General features: G+C 40.5%; 1 long non-coding RNA gene and 1 pseudogene across 1 annotated transcript; one reads left to right on the forward strand and one right to left on the reverse strand.

The window, feature by feature from the left end:
* Positions 1-5,450: 5,450 nt before the first annotated feature.
* LOC148791512 (putative 6-phosphogluconolactonase 1 pseudogene) lies at positions 5,451-6,355 on the forward strand (annotated as a pseudogene).
* Positions 6,356-6,994: 639 nt separating this feature from the next.
* Positions 6,995-11,989, reverse strand: LOC148791513 (uncharacterized). Its single transcript, XR_016076772.1, has 3 exons — positions 11,515-11,989; positions 7,276-7,425; positions 6,995-7,194 (listed from the first exon to the last, which is right to left on the reverse strand). It is a non-coding gene; the product is annotated as an uncharacterized LOC148791513 (long non-coding RNA).
* Between the last annotated feature and the right edge of the window lie 5,532 nt (positions 11,990-17,521).

A 17,521-nucleotide genomic window follows, 5' to 3' on the forward strand; every position in this document is an offset into this window, starting at 1 on the left:
AAAGATCCATCACTTCCATCAGATTTAAGTAAAGATTATGTTTTAACAAATCTCGTTGATCAGAGCTTATCAACCATAGATCTCTATCATTCTGGACTTTTATGGCCAATTAGACTTCACCACTATGTTCAAAGATCTAAAAAACAAAAAACCTAGCATATCAAATTTCATGACCTAATTTACTTGTTTGATTGTTAAACTATAAATATTCCATTTTGGCGTACTAGATTAAATCGCCACTCCATTTTGACGTATCCATGCTTGACCTATTCAAATACATGGACCAATAAAATTGAGCCTAATAGATTTAAAAAAAAAAAGCCCCAAACCCAAAGATACCTCCACTTAAAACTAAGAAAAGGCAAAATAACATTAGTGAGTCAAATTTACCTTTTATGCCACTAGCAACCCAAAATACAAGACTACAATTATAGGCACGCCTTGTAATCTCATTTGGCACACAAAACTTATGAAAATCTAACTCTAAATCAAGGAGAATCATTTCACTAAGCATGAAACTATAAACTATTTTCTTTGAAAAATATTTGCATTTTTCATGAAAAAAGCTTGTTTGAAACCTAGACTCGCTAATTGGGTGAATCTTAGACATGTTCTCTTTTTTCTTTATAAATAGAGACCTAACTCAAACTCTAGAAGTAGGATTTTTAGAGGAGATAAATAGAGGAGAGAGCCAAGAAGCATTCCCAACCCCTATAGGTGCCCCATTCTGTAAGAAAACCTCTAAGCATTTGATACTTAAACTCCAAATCTGTCCACAATGTTTCAAATATGAGATTTGCCCAGAATCCCTAAGAAATTTATCATTTCAAACTTCTCTTAAGCTCATTCAAGGACTCATTCGTTCAGTTCAATTGTTGGAGTCTCATTGACAAGGTTACATACAAGAGGTAAGCATTTCACTCCATCTTTTACCTCGAGTTTGTATTTTCCGGATTGCTAGTTGTTGGAGGTCTTGAGACCTTGGATAATTTATGCTCTAAGCTTCTTTTAGACTGAGATAAAGAGGTAGAGAAGTGGGGGTCTTAGGGAAATTAGTACTTAAGACTCAATATCACTTCAAATCAGTTTTAGGAGAAGTTGGGAACATTTTTTTCCAGATTTTGGAAATTCTTAGCAATCATTGGATTGGTTTTTTACTGCAAGTTAAACCTAAATAACTTCTGCATTGGGCTGCTACAATAGCTTGGAGAGAACGGTTCTTAACACCTTTCCTCTCCCAATCATTGGAATCCAAAATCTCTCGATTAAGTATCTTTTTGGGTGGAGAATGGAGTTACTATCGAGGCAATAAAATCAATTTTTTGAATATGAAAATGAGGGTTCATTTTCTTTTGAAAAAATGGGTGATAACTTCTCCTCCTTTGAACCGGCCATGAGCTTCCTAGAGCTCACAAAAAATGTGAGCATCAACCCAACATTCTATACATCATATTCTATTTTCATTTTTATGTAAATAAAAATTCTTGTAATATACACCTGTAAAAGAAATTCCTCATTTTGAAAAACAACTCGATAAACAATAATTCTCTTGTTATAACTAATGCTTTTTGTAATACAACCACTTAGATACAAAGTCCACCTCCACAAGGTAACCATCAATCAAACTCCTATATACCTTGACCTATTTTTCAATTTTATCTTGCTAACAACTCTTATCTTGTAGGTGTTGGAGAACAATTATGTAAGGCTTGGAGATTCTAATGCACCCAATCCTATAGAAAATATGTATGCACAAGGTAGTCATATTGTTGCATATATTATTTACCATTTCATGTTTTTAATGTTAATAATAGCTCTTCTTTTAGGTGAACACAAATCATTACTTGTTAGACAAAGCAGATCACCACCAACATCTTAATTTGTTTCTTCTTTTAATTTATACTTCACTACTAATTTTACTGATTTTTTTGGTGGGATATAAACTATAATCTCTTGTTTTTATTCGCTTGCTTTATTACTTATTTAGTAATTATTAGATGAATATGCCTCTAATGACGGTTCAGTCTAGGGTCAGAATTTGTAGGCCCAAAGTACTATTGGGATAGGTGCCAGCTCGGAATTGATGCCAATTCACGGGTAGGCGTTGGTGCATAGAGTGTGGGTTGTTGATATTTTGAATGTTTATAGCTCTACAGTTGAAACCAAAAATCTACATTGGGCCTATCCGTAATTTTTCATATATTTTAACGCTCAACACTCATACAGTACATTGTTTACCTTCCATTAGCCTCCCTCGCATATAATTAAATTTAAACAACTTGACAGGAAAAAAAAACCCATCATTTTGGGACCCATGGAATTATTGATGTTCTTATAGAACTATGTTGTACATGCAAAGAGTGATAGAGGTATACATGGGGAGCAACCGTCAAAAATAGCTATAGTACTCAATATCTATATCAATATAAATCTGTACTAAGAGGGCCTGAGGATGAGAGAAATGGAATCTAACAGTATTTTTTGCCATTTTTTCATAGAAATTACAAGAATGTCACTCTCCTACCAACTCTCTCTCTCTCTCTCTCTTTCTTACAAATTACAATAATGCCATCTCTCTCTCCTTATAAATTACAAGAATGCCACTCTCCTACCAACTCTCTCTCTCTCTCTCGCTTTTTTCTTTCAAATTACAAGAATGCCACTCTCTCTCTCTCTTTTTCTTACAAATTACAAGAATGCCATCTCTCTCCTTATAAATTACAAGAATGCCACACTCTCTCTCCAATAGAAGGAGACCTCAGCTCGGCATCTCAGTTGCTAGGGGACCTACAATCAAAGGTAGTCGAGTTCAAGCCGAGCCAAGCTCGAACTTCTAAGCTCAAGCTCAAGTCTCTAATTTGAATCAAGCTTGAGCTAGACGACACCTCGACCACTAAGGGAGACCTCGGCTTGGCACCTCGGTCACTAAGGGAGATCTTTGCTCAACACCTTGACAATTGAGGGAGACCTCAACTCGACACCTTGTTAACTAAGGGAGACCTTAGCTCGACACCTCGCCTGATAGGGAAACCTCAGCTCGACACTTCAACAATTAAGGGAGACCTCAGTTTGGCACCTTGACAATTGAGGGAAACCTCGGCTCGGCACCTCGACTACTTGACACCATGCCTGCTAGGGAAACCTCAGTTCGACACTTCAGCAGTTGAGGGAGACCTCGGTTTGGCACCTTAGTAATTGAGGAAGACCTTGGCTCGGCACCTCGACTACTTGAGAGACCTGCAATCAAATGTAGCCGAGCGCAAACTTTTAAGCTTTTGACTCGAGCCGAGCTCAAGCTCGAGCTCAGGTCTCTTATTCGAATCGAGCTTGAGCTTGATAGTTTATGAGCTAGCCCCGGTATGAGAAGCCAAGAAATGGAATCTAATAGTAAATTTTGTTTTTTTTTCCTTTCAAATTACAAGAATGACACTCTCTACCAACTCTCTCTATTTTGCTTTTTTTTCTTTCGAATTACAAGCATGCCACTCTCTCCTACCAACTCACTCTTTCTTGCTTTTTTTCTTTCAAATTACAAGATTGCCACTCTATCCTACCAACTCTCTTTCTCTCTTTTTCTTATAAATTACAAGAATGACATCTCTCTCCCTCTCTCCTTATAAATTACAAGAATGTCACTCTCTCTCCAACTGAGGGAGACCTCAACTCGACATCTTAGCTAGGGGTGCTCACTGTTCGGGTAATTGAACCGTGGGGCTTTTTTCTGAACCAAACCGGTAGTACCGGTTTTTGAAAACTGGTAACTGAAACTGAACCAGAATCAGTCAGTTAACCGGTTGACCGGTTCAGTTAACTAACGATTCGGTTCTTCGATTTTTTAGTTTTTTTTACTTTATAATATTTATTATAAAAATATATATAAATATATAATAAAAATTATAAATATATATAATGTTATATTTAAAATAATAAATAATATATTATATATTATAAATATATATATTTATATATATAATGCGTACTTGTTAATCTATAATATATAAAATATATATAATATACATAAATATATAGAAAATATGTATACCGATCGATTCGGTTAACGGTTAGTTTTTTTCAATTGGTTAATCGAAATCGAACCGATATCTTTAGTTTTTTAAAAACACTAAACTAAAACTGAACCGACCAGTTCGGTTTTGGTCGGTTCGGTTTTCGGTTTTTTTGCTCACCCCTAATCTCGGCTGCTAGGGGGCCTACAATCAAAGGTAGTCGAGCTCAAACTTCTGAGTTCAAGCTCAAGTATCTAATTCGAATCAAGCTCAAGCTAGACGACACCTCGACAATTGAGGGAGACCTCGGCTCGACACCTCGGTTACGGAGGGAGATCTCGACTCAACACCTTGACAACTAAGGGAGACCTTAGCTTGGCACCTTGTCAAGTAAGGGAGACCTTAATTCGACACCTTGCCTCCTAGGAAAACCTTAGCTCGACACTTCAACAGCTAAGGGAGACATCGGTTTGGCACCTCAACAATTGAGGGAGACCTTGACTCTTGAGAAACCTACAATCAAAGGTAGCCAAACTCAAACTTCTGAACTTTTGACTCGAACTGAGCTCGAACTCGAGCTCAAGTCTCTAATTCAAATCAAACTTGAGCCCAGCAAGCCAGTTTCACTTTATTCAGATATGTTATTGGGAAAAGTAAAAGGCCAAACATGTAATTCTCAAGGCTCTATGGGGTCTACGTTCTCTATTTGAAGGAAGCTACCTAGAATATCCCTAAATGGCCAAATTATAATCTGGAAGGGTGGAGCTAAGATTTATAGGGATGGATTGAATCCTGCCCGTGGATCGATGCCAAATTCACGGGCAGGATGTAGTTTATAGGGGCTACTAATAGACTAGGAGGGGCTGCAATTTCAGATTTCTGAGGTCCATTGCAGTCCACTTATCCCTTTTCCAAACGATTAGTCATGATTCCTGGTTATGACCTGGGAGTTTCGACATTAATTGATGATTACTGATCTCTATGTTCCCCTTTGTTCTTGGTTTCGATTCATCTGGCAAAAGAACTGTTAAACATCTTGTTCTGTTTATTTGTTTATCCAATTAACTCCCAATTTAGGAAACAATGAAAGATAAAGGAGTAGACTAGAATCTCTTGACGCCATGGAAGGAAACGATTCTTTTGTGTGTAACTGATCTGGGGTCAAACATAAACAAAGAACGATTCGACTTTTATTACACTTTTAATTTCGTCTATTCATGGAGGTGGGCGTAACGTCGACAGTGTCACCTCATCTTCGATTCATGTACTCTTGTGGAGTGAGTGCAGACCTCACCGTACAATCCCCCTCTCATCTCTCTTTGTCTCTCACAGACATGGAATCTCAGTTTTTATATAGTAGATAAATCCAAAAGTTTGGAGATGAGTTGAGGCGAAGCAGACTCTCTGGAACTAGCTAGCTGGAGTCTGGAAGCTTGGAACTCGGGAATGGAGAACAGATATCCAGATGTGAGAGTCTATGATAGCACCGAAGAGCTTTTAACTGGGCTTGCAGGGTATGTGACCCAGATCTCTGATGCCTCTGTGAAGGAGAGGTGCTTTTTCCCTTGTTCTCTCAGGAGGAAACCTTCCCAACCTCTTGAGGTTCTTCTCTTTCTTCTGTCGATCGGTTCTCGTTAGTGTATGTGTATGAGAGAGAGAGAGAAAGATTACTGTTCATGCTATAGGATTGTTATTTTATGTGTTGGTTGTTTATTCTCCTGGGATCCCTCTGGTTCTCTGATCTGATGCAGGAAGCTAACCATGGCTCCATACATGAGAACATTGGACCGGTCCAAGTGGCATCTGTTTTTGGCTGAGGAGAATCTTGTGGCCAAGAAACACCCACTCAGTACCTACAGGCAAGCCAAAGAGGCTTTCATCTCCAAGGTTCTCTCTCTCTCCTTTGTGTGTAGCATGTGTGTGCGTGCATGTCATAATGTCTAGCACCTAGCTGGTTTTCATGGGTAAACCCTAGTTGAAAAGTATATGTGATCCGTTCAACTTACACCTTCTTCAATAGTGATCTTGCTTTCATGGGCAAACCCTAGCTGGGCTAACTCAACTGATGAGAGTACTCTAAGCTCAGCCGTCTTCAAAAAGCTCCACCTTGTCTCAGCACCCATTAGATCTCAACCTTTCAAACCCTTGTCGGTTGACCTCTTGTGATATAACCTACTTTTCTGTTATACAGGTCCCTATACTGCCGGCGCATGTTGTATCTGTGGCTCATGGTGTGCTGGGGGGGGCAAGCAGCCGAGGACTACGAGTTCCGCATCAGGCAGCTGGTTCGGGACCGGATGGTGTTACTAGTGATGGATACAAAACCGAAGCCTTTTCCACCGTGGCACTAGGTTCTAGCAACGGTTTTATGAAACCGTTGTTACGAACATCATTTGTTGCCATAATCTTAACCTATGGACACTAAATTGACTGTTGCTAAATAGCTATAGCAATGGACAAAACCGTGGTTAAAATATTTCAAAAAAATAAAATTGATAGATATGTTGCAACGGTTATTCTGTAAAATTGTTGCTAAATGATACTTATAACAACGGTTCAACGTGAAAACTGTTGCTAAAGGATACCTAAAACAACGGTTCAATATAAAAACCGTTGCTAAAGGATACCTAAAACAACGGTTCAATATAAAAACCGTTGCTAAAGGATACCTAAGACAACGGTTCAATATAAAAACCGTTGCTAATAGATACTTATAACAACTGTTCAATATAAAAACCGTTGTTAAAGGATGCCTATAGCAACGGTTACTTTTTAAAACCGTTGCTAGAAGATGCATATAGCAACAGATTATTATAATAACCGTTTTTTATAAAGAACCATTGCTAAAAGCCGTATGTAGCAATGGTTTTCTGTTACTCATTTCACTTTTATCAAACCATTGTTATAAGATAACTATTATTATCAACCTGTAACTTTTGATTTTTCTAATATGCAAATATAAGACTAATTCATAAAAAATAAATCCTTCTCATTAAAACATTCAAATTCTTAAATGTAATCACACAAAAAATATATATTTATCATTTGACAAAAGTAATAATTGTTTCAAACAGAAATATATTAAAATGGTGTTCTTGTTTTTAATAATAAACATAACAAAAAAGAGTATTTGCAATGTGTTCACATCTTCACCAATGACTTTTTAATGTTGTGTCCATTCTTGCTGAATCTGCAAGAATTGGCAAAAATAAATATATAAGTAACAAAAAATAATTATAGTAATATTTAATTTTATTAATAAAATACATACCAAAACTGTAGACCATATAATGCTGCATCCTCGTACTTGTTTTAAAGTTCTAAGGTGGTTTAGATTCACTAAATCTTTGTGCCTCTAAACTTATTACTGTAGGCTTTTAAATTGGGCACCTCGTGATTTAATATTTTCCTAATTTTGCCACTGCAAACCAATATCAAAAATATAAGTTCAAGTAACCACACATAAATGTTATCATTCATTCATTTAAGTAACGAGTAAACGACACAAAAATAACACTTATGAAACTTAACAATGTTAAAGCGTTAAAAAACGGTTGAAGTCATTTCAAAGTTTTAATGGTTAGCAAGTAATACCTCCCAAGAATATAATGCATACTCTACACTATCCAACAACATACCCTTCATAAGAACCCTATCTCAAGTGAAGCACTTCTCTAAAGCACTGACCATACAAAGAATTTTGCTTCAGAGGGGCAACTTTAGATGAATTCTTTGCCTTTGCAAGAAGAAACTGTATATTCATGCTAATTACTAATATTATGGAGATCTATGATCTACATGAGGAGAAATGTGGATGGCCTGTGGTATCGTTTCTATTGATAGATGGCTTATTGGCCTTGGCCTATATGAACAATCACTTGGGAAGGGAATGGTAATCCAGCCAAGGAAGAGTTTACATCTTACTTTAGTTATATTAGTAAGATATTCTAGTTGGACCCTCTTATGTTGGTGAAAATCTCAGTGGCAACCAGGATACCCCTACCCTGGTCAGATTGGATAGATTTCTTGTTTCCTCAAATTGGGAGGACATCTTTCCGGACTTTAGGCAGATATCTTTACCCAGACCTGTCTCAGACCACAATTCTATTCAGCTTATTTGGGGGAGAGGGAGAAGGTCAAAGCTCCCTTTAAATTTGAAAACTCTTGGTATGAGGAGGAAACTCTCAGACCATTGATGAATAAAGTGTGGGGAGAACTTCAGGTGGAGGGATCCAGTTCCTTTGTTCTAGCAAAAAAAATGATGGCTATAAAAAAAATAATTAAAATCTAGAACTTGGAGAATAAGTTAAAGTTGGGGACTGAAAGAAAAGCTTTATTGGGTATTATTGAAGAGATTGATAAAGCATAAGAAATTGGTCATATTTCTGAAGAGTTAAGGCTGAAAAGACTTCAAGCAAAAAACAACATTGAAAATTTGGCGGTGAAAGAGGAATTGAAAGGGAGACAACGGGCTAAAGTTAATTAGCAAAAGGTAGGTGACAAAAATACACATTTCTTTCACAAAGTGGCTAATGCTAGAGCTAGAGTTTCAACTATTAAGAAGTTGACATGGAATGAGAGATGTGGTGAATCTGATTCAGAGATTAAAGCAGTTGCAACCTCTTTCTATAAAGATCTTTATAAGGAAAAGTGGAAGCTGAGGCCATTTCCCTACAATCTCTCCTTTAGGCAACTGAGTGAACCAGAAAATTTGGCTTGAAAGGCCTTTTACAGAAAAGGAAGTCAGTGCAGCAATTAAGAAGCTTGAAGGTGATAAATCCCTTGGGCCGGATAGTTTTACCAATCTGTTTTATCTAAAGTGTTGGGACTTTGTGAAAGAAGATGTGATGAAGGTGTTCCAGGAGTTTCATGCAAAGGCGTCCCTACAAAGAAGTCTAAATGCCACTTTTATCTCCCTTATTCCAAAAATTGAGGGGGCTGTGAATATTAAGGAGTTTAGGCCGATTAGCTTACTTCACAGTTTCTATAAAATTTTGGCGAAAGTCTTCGTAGAAAGAATGAAAGGGGTGATAGGTAATGTTATTTCAAATAATCAAGGTGCATTTATTCCAGGCAAACATATGGTAGACTCAATTTTAGTTGCTAATGAGTTAATTGACTCAAGGAGAAGACAGGGTATTCCGGGGGTTGTTTGTAAGCTTGACATTGAGAAGGCTTATGATTATGTCAATTGGAATTGTTTGGATAGGGTGTTGGATTGTATGAATTTTGGCCAGAAATGGAGAAACTGGGTTAGTGTTTGTACTAAGACCACTAAATTTTCAGTCCTAATTAATGGGCAGTCCACGGGTTTCTTTGGTAGTTCTAGGGGGCTGAGACAGGGAGATCCTCTGCCACCCTTGTTGTTCATCTGTGTTATGGAAATCCTCACTCTTTTTAGTAAGGAGGCTGCAAAATCGGGATTATGGAATGGATTTGCTATTTCTCCAGGTAATGAGAAAGTTAATATTCTTCAGTTTGTTGATGATACCCTCTGCTTTGTGGATGCATCTCTACCTCAGTTGGAAACAGTTCTTCAAATTCTGAGTTGGTTTGAAGTGTTTACGGGTCTCAAAGTCAATCTGAGTAAAAGTAAGATCATCCCAGTGGGTCAAGTTGTAAATTTGGAGGATTGTGCACAGATAATGGCCTACCATATGGAGCTCCTTCCGGTTAAGTATTTGGGGCTACCTCTTGGGGCTAAATGTTCTTCTTCTTCAATCTGGTGCCCAATCATTGAGAGAATGGAGAAGAGGTTGGCTCTTTAGAAGGCTAAATATTTATCTTTTGGTGGTAGGGTTACATTGATTAAGAGCTCCCTGTCCAACCTCCCAACACATTTTCTTTCTCTCTTTCCAATTCCAAATAAAATTGTAAAAATGTTGGAACAGTTTCAAAGGAACTTCTTATGGAGGGGTTGGGAGGACGAGAAGAAAATTCACATTGTTAAGTGGGAGCAAATGTGTAAGCCTAAGGAGAAGGGTGGTTTGGGAGTTAGAAAAGTGAAAAGATTTCAATGCTGCTCTTCTTAGCAAATGGATATGGAGATTTGCTTATGAGAGAAATGCTTGGTGGAGGTGCCTCATTGTGGCTAAGTAAGGTGTGGATTGGGGAAATTGGAAAACTCTTGATCCCCTTTCATTTGGGGGTAGCTCTCTCTAGGCTGGTATTTCTAAGGTCAGTACTCTTTTCATGAACGGGGTCAAGTTTAAAGTTGGAAAAGGGGATAGAATTATGTTTTGGAAGGATTCCTGGTGTGAGGAAAGCCCCTTGGTTGATGCTTTTCCCCAGCTGTTCCAAATTGCAGTGAATTAAGATTCTTCAGTTGTTGATAACATTAGTACCTCTAGGGGCTCCTTTACTTGGACTCCCCTGTGTAGGAGGAATTTGCTAGACTGGGAAGTGGAGGAGTATGTAGGTCTGTTGGGGCAGATTCAAAATCAAAGAATCGATATGAGTATGGAAGATGAATGGACTTGGAAGCGGAATGCAGATGATAGATTCACAGTTAAATCCCTTTTCCTTAAGATGTGCAGCTCAGGTCAGGAGAACTTCCCAGATGGGCAGATTTGGAACCCCACCTATCCCTCCAAGGTTAACTTCCTGGTTTGGACAATGGTTTTGAATAAATGTTTAACTAGGACCAACTTGGAGAGAAGGGGTGTTCAGATTCTTGATCCCACCTGTGTTTTATGCGGCATGGGTGCTGAATCTATAGATCATTTGTTCATTCACTGTCCAATTTCCTCTTCAATCTGGGGACATTTCTTCAAGAAACTAGAGGTGTGTTGGGCTATGCCTAAGTCTGTGAAGGAGCTGTTTATGAGTTGGAGACTGGAGGGTCTTAGCAAGAAAGGCAGGCTTGTTTGGAATACTATTCCATAGGCTGTTCTTTGGTCCATTTGAATGGAAAGAAACAATAGAATTTTTTGTAATCGATCAAAAAGTCCATATGAGATTGTGCAGAAAGTGGTGGGGAAGATTTGCTCCTGGGTGTCGGTGAATGAGGAGTTTAAAAGTCAGAATGTTTCTCTCCTTCTTTGTACTAAATCATGGATGTTCTTGTAATATGTTTTGGGCCCAGGAAGACCTAGTTGGTCTAAGTCTTGTTATAATTTGCTTTCTCATTGAATAAAATTACTTTACCTTTTTCCACAAAAAAAAAAAAAAAAAATCTCAATGGCAACTTAAGCCTGTTGTTAAAGGTTGGATATATTACACCAAGCAATGATCATTTAAGCCATGTGTAATAGAAATAAATCTTTAAGTGACCATGAAGGTATAGTTTTGCATGTTATTATCTAGACCACTAAGAGAAGGAATTTGACAATAGTAGAAATAAATCTTAAAGTAACCATGAAGGTACAATTTTATAGCTCTACCTTTTGATGGCTAGAAGATTTCTTAACAATCACAAGACATTATAAAGATGCCTAGGACAACAATCAATCTAGGAAAAAAACTAAATTTCATTTTCATTCTTAGGATGAATTTGAACTAATTTGTGTACCTTATCCAAGGTCATCCATCTTCTTGCTCCTGTATATCTATTGCCATATCACACAATTGATCAAGAAGAGTTGTGAAATTAATGAACTTAGAACTTAGAGAGTTGCAAGAGCAAAGTAGGGACTTTCTTCCTTAGACTTGTAAAGCAACTAAATTAGCTTTTTTGTATCAGGTAGAAGCATTGGATAAGTACAACCAGATGAGGAGGGGGATGGTGTTGGATAGCACTTATAGTGTCCTCTTTGGAGTTGATAAAGAGAGAACAAATCATATCTTCGTTCTCATGTAGGATGTTTTCAATAGAAAAGATTCATTATCATCACCCAAGCCTCATCCTAACTATATGAGGTCAGGTCAGCTGCATGAATCTTGTTTCACCATTTTCTTTCCCGAATTTGTGCTATAAGTTTTGAAGGCTTCACAACTAGCTAGACCAAGTGAGAATGGTAAAGTGAGATGGATGTTAGCATGCACCATTGTGATTTTTTATTTACATGGTCTGAAAGGAATTGAAAGGTTTTTGAATACAAAACAAATTCAAGTGATGTGATTGTGAACAGATTCAAAGGCATTTTGTATTCATGGTCAGTAACTTATAGGCTATTAACTGGTCTTTTGGTATTGACGCTTCTCTTTATGTATGATGTGGCAAAGTAATGGTAGTGTTCATTACAAACTTTTACCCCATTCACCTAGTAACTAATTAAGAGTTAGATTTAGTTCTGCAAAATTGCTAACAAATTTCAATTCATATTTCCAACCTACTTGACCTATCCAATTTTTTTTTCTGATCTTTGTTGGTAGAGTTTAAATCCTTTAATAATAAAAAGTTCAATTTCTTACTCCTTTAAGATGTTTATTTATATGTTTAACAAAGATATGGTGTTTCATTTAGTAGGGTGAGACCGTGGATTGACAAGGTGTTGTGTTCATGTTGTTCTGCTAGACAAATTCTGGCTACTTCTCATGTGTGTGTGTGAGAGAGAGAGAGAGTGAGAGTGAGAGATCAAAAATAGTATTACTCAAATTCCAATTAAGTAAATGGCCGTCAAGAAATTAAATGCCAAAACATTTAAGTATGAGACTTCAAATTTGTCCTAAATAGAATAAATTTTATAGTAAGATTGTAAGAATTGTTCACATGAGATTATTGTACATAGATATATATGAGCTATATGATACAAAAGAATCGTTCTTCTAAATAGATCTGAGCTATATTTACTTCCAAATATCAAAATCCTGTTGACATGAAACATAAATATTATACAAAAGAACAAAACTATTAATGAACTTTACAATAGAACTCACATTACTATAAAAGAAGATGAAGAATCAGATGTGAAGGCCAATCTTTGAAGTAGGCTTGGCAATCTATCTCTGCACAAGAGAGGATCATACTTTCAATGACAAAGATGTCCAAAGACATGTAAAATTCCAACATAAACATTTTTATGCCCTTGCAAATTATGACTAACAGAAAAGCACACCATTCGAGTCCACTTGCTTCAAAATCCCACTACATGGTTGTTAGCTAACTATATGCCAGACATTAGTAAGTAGTTGGTGTAGAAATACATATGCACAAAAACACAATAGTTAAAACTTAGCTAGAAGTAAAATTTGTAGAACACTCATAAACGCACCAAAACTTTGGAGCTTTTACTTTGGCACCCCAATTTGCTCATGTCACAACTCCACTTCTGGGCAGTGAGCACTAATGAGAATATCTTGAACAATTATTAGCCTGTGATCTCAAATATCTACTCCACAAACACCACCAGAGCCGATAATGAGATTGCATTAACAATACAAAAGAGGCCAATGAACAAAGCTTGCCTTGTTCAAATGCATCCTTTATGGTATTAGAAAATGATTAATTAGATGTTCAAATGCATCCTTTATGGTATTAGAAAATGATTGGTTTCTGGTGACGCTTTCTTCCCAAATTGTATCAAGTGAAGCCTTAAACTCTAGCATAGAAAGCACCAAATCTTTGTCTTTCTTACAAGCAACTCGCCATCATGCAGCTTGGCACTTATAGACAAGCTCGCTTCCAAGTCAGACCGACTACCACATGACAACCCCAAGGAGCTCACCACCGTACCCCGCATTTTACAGGATTGTGACTTGTAACGACTATATTAGCTCACCCACTCCCCGATTTAGGCGGAAATGGGCAACCTTACCGGTTGGTGGCTTTATCCCCACCTAACACGAAAATAGGTCCCATCATAGCGGGAATCCAGGAACTGCGCCACCAAACCCACGAGGACTCCAGTATATAAAGGCCTCACCCCCTAGGGGTGAAGAGAGGGAAAATGATGTGTAATCTCTGCTCTCACCTCTCCCATTCTCAAAATATCATTTTCAACTCACTATTAAGTGTTGACTTAGCCATCGGAGTGACCTCGCCGGGTAAACACCCCTGGGTGCTCTGATTCAGTTCTTGCAGATCAACCAGGTCCGCCGTCTACAAAGATGAGTAGATCATCTTCTGCAGGGAGGATGGGTTCCTCAATTCCCGCCGTCCACAAAGATGAGCAGATCATCTCTTGCAGGGAACAGCCGGGTTGCACTATACTAGGGAGCTCCGCTTCAACCCTTGAGTCATCGGCTACCTGGGAGAAAATGGGATGACGAGGTACTTAGCCAAAAAAAAATGATACGTGACCAGAAACAGTTACATCAATTGGTGTCGTCTATGGGAACACGCTACAAAAAGCTAAGTTCTCATCCTACCAAAAGCTAAGTTCTCATCCTGCAAAAAGCTAAGTCCTCTTCTCCCAGAAAGCTAAGCCCTCACTTTTTAGAAACTGAAGCTTTCGCTTTAGAGTTTCCTTTTTTTTTATGAACTCAAAGATTGTGCGCAGGGAGCTAACAGACTAAGCAGCTCTACCCACTTTACTTTCAATTCAGATAAAACCTCACTAGTCCTCTTCGCGAGGTCCCCTCTACAAAGACGAGCTCTTTGTGGCTTCCGCGAGAGTTGGCGGCTAACAGACTACATGGGCGCCCTTGTTGGTCGAGCCTTCCAAGGCTCCTGTGCGAGCTGGAGACCTAAAGTTAGCTGGAGACCTTCCAAGGCTCCTGGCGCGACCTGGCGGCCTGGCCCAGGTGCGACCTGGCAGTTTGGCACAGGCGCGACCTGGTGACCTGGCGACCTGGCACATTCGCCGACCTGACGACTTGCAAGACGTTCTCACTGACAAATTCGGAATGCATATCCAAACACTCCCACGATCCTTGGAAGTTGGCCCACGTGCCGAAAGATCTGGATGGTGGTCAACGTGCATGGCGGATTCCTCCAGGAATCTTGAACCACTTAGACGACTTCGCAGAAATCTCGGATATGGTGCGTGAAGCCCACGCTAAACAATGCCAGTATAAAGGCACCAACCCCAGAAGCAAGTAGGTAAGTTCTAGCTCTCAGACTATGATATTTAGCTCGCAGTTAAACCTGTTCATGGGTCGGGTGGCCTGACGGGCCGGCCCGGCCCGGCCCGACCCTCGGACGAGCATGAACAAGCTTATAGGCCCGCAGGCTTAAATTCGGGCCAAAAAGCCCGGCCCGCAATAAATTCGAGCCGGGCTCGGGTTTTGTCAAAATAGTCCGGCCTGGCCCGACCTAATGTTAAACTTAAAATTAGTTATGTGATTATTTCCATTTGAATAAATTTTTTGATTTAAGAATGTAAAAGTGTGTTTTAAAATATAAAAGAAAGGGAAAAATACCATCTTGTAGGCCCATTGTTCATTTAAATAGAAAAAAATACTATCTGAATTTTTAATTCTAATTTGAATAGGGAAAATTGTTTTTTTTCTTCAATTAGGTCGGGCTTTGGGCTTGGGCTCGAGTTTCGGGCTTTTTACCAGGGTCGGGCTCGGGCCCAAGTTATAGACCCGTTGGTCGGGCCGGGCTCGGGCTCGGGCTCGGGCTCGGGCTCAGGCCTAGTATATTTTCATTAGTGACAAGTGAAAGCCCGGCCCGAGCCCGTCCCGGCCTGCCCATGAACAGGTCTACTCGTAGTCTACTATGAGAGTACTGACTTAGCCATTGGAGCAACCTCACCAGGTTAGCCACCCCGGGTTCTCTAATTCTTAGTTCCTTCCAGGTCTCTAAAATGCAACGAAGCTCATCAATCCAGCCCGGCGCCTCACAGGCAGCCCTGCACCTGGTCAACCCAGCACCTCACAGGCAGCTTGGCACCGGGTCGGCCCAGCACCTCACAGGCAGTTTGACACCTAGGCAGCTCGGCACCCCACAGGCAGCTCGACACCTGGTCATCCCAACACCTCACAAGCAGCTCGACACCTCACAGGCAGCTCGGCACCTAGTCAGCCCTACACCTCACAGGCAGCTCGGCACCTCACAGGTAGCTCGATACCTGGTCAGCCCAGCACCTCACAAGCAACTCGACACCTCATAGGCAGCTCGGCACTTGGTCAGCCCTGCACCTCACAGGCAGCTCAGCACCTAGGCAGCTCGCCACTAGGCAGCACGCCACCAGGCAGCTCGGCACCTGGTCAGCCCGGCACCTCACAGGCAGCTCGACACCTGGTCAGCCCAACTCCTCACAAATAGAGACCTCGGCATTGCATAAGTCCCAGTCGCCTCTTCGGCATGGGCAAAGTTCAGGAGTGGACTACGAGTCACTCCCAAAGCCTAAGGGTTACAATACTGCACAAGACCCAATTGCCTCTTCAGCATGGGCAAAGTTCATAAGTGGACTACGAGTCGCTCCCAAAGCCTAAGGGCTACGATACTGCATAAGACTCAATCACCTCTTCGGCATGGGCAAAGTCCAGGAGTGGACCATGAGTCGCTCCCAAAGCCTAAGGACTACAATATTGCATAAGACCCAGTCGCCTCTTCAGCATGGGCAAAGTCCAGGAGTGGACTACAAGTCGCTCCCAAAGCCTAAGGGCTACAATACTGCACAAGACCCAGCCGCCTCGTCGGCATGGGCAAAGTCAAGGAGAGTGGACTACAAGTCGCTCCTAGAGCCTAAGGGCTAAAGTATCGAACTGGCAGAGACCTTGGCACCTTAAGAGTAGCTCGCTTCCAAGCAGCTCCCAGAGCCTAAGAAACTGAATCAGCACTTACGAGCTCGTCGAATTACGGGCCAAAAGGAAAAATCTACTCCCTTCGCCGAGTTACTTTCAGCTCGGGAGTGGGGGGCAAATGATAAGGGCGGATTTGGCCCTCCAATGACATTATGGCACCTGACACCTCGTAATAACTAAGTGCAACCTTGTGACAACCAGGCAGCTCAGCACTTCACAGGTAGCTCACCATCGTGTAGCCTGGCAACTTAGACAACTCGGCACTGCACAGGCAGCTCGCCACCAACCAGCTCGCCACTAGGCAGCTCGCCACCAGGCAACTCGCCACTCACAGGCAGCTCGCTACTTACAGGCAGCTCGCCACTTACAGGCAACTCGCCACCATCGCCAATAGGCAGCTCGCGACCAAGCAGCCTAGCACTCATAGACAAGCTCGCTTCCGAGTCAGACCGACCACCGCATGACAACCCCGAGGAGCTCACCACCGTACCTCGCATTTTACGGGATTGTGACTTGTAACGGCTATATTAGCTCACCCACTCCCCGATTTAGGCGGAAATGGGCAGCCTTACTGGTGAGTGGCTTTATCCCCACCTAACACGAAAATAGGTCCCATCATAGCGGGAATTCAGGAACTGCTCCACCAAACCCACGAGGACTCCAATATATAAAGGCCTCACCCCCCAGGGGCGAAGAGAGGGAAAATGACGCGTATTCTCTACTCTCACCTCTCCCATTCTCAAAATATCATTTTCAGCTCACTATTAGGTGTTGACTTAGACATCGGAGTGACCTCGTCGGATAAACACCCCTGGGTCCTCTGATTCAATTCTTGCAGATCAACCATGTCCACCGTCTACAAAGATGAGTAGATCGTCTCCTGCAGGGAGGATGAGTTCCTTAGTTCCCACCGTCCACAAAGATGAGCAGATCATCTCTTGTAG

This window comes from Nelumbo nucifera, chromosome 5, assembly GCF_055504915.1.
Source record: "Nelumbo nucifera cultivar China Antique chromosome 5, China Antique-T2T, whole genome shotgun sequence".
Classification (NCBI taxonomy): domain Eukaryota; kingdom Viridiplantae; phylum Streptophyta; class Magnoliopsida; order Proteales; family Nelumbonaceae; genus Nelumbo; species Nelumbo nucifera.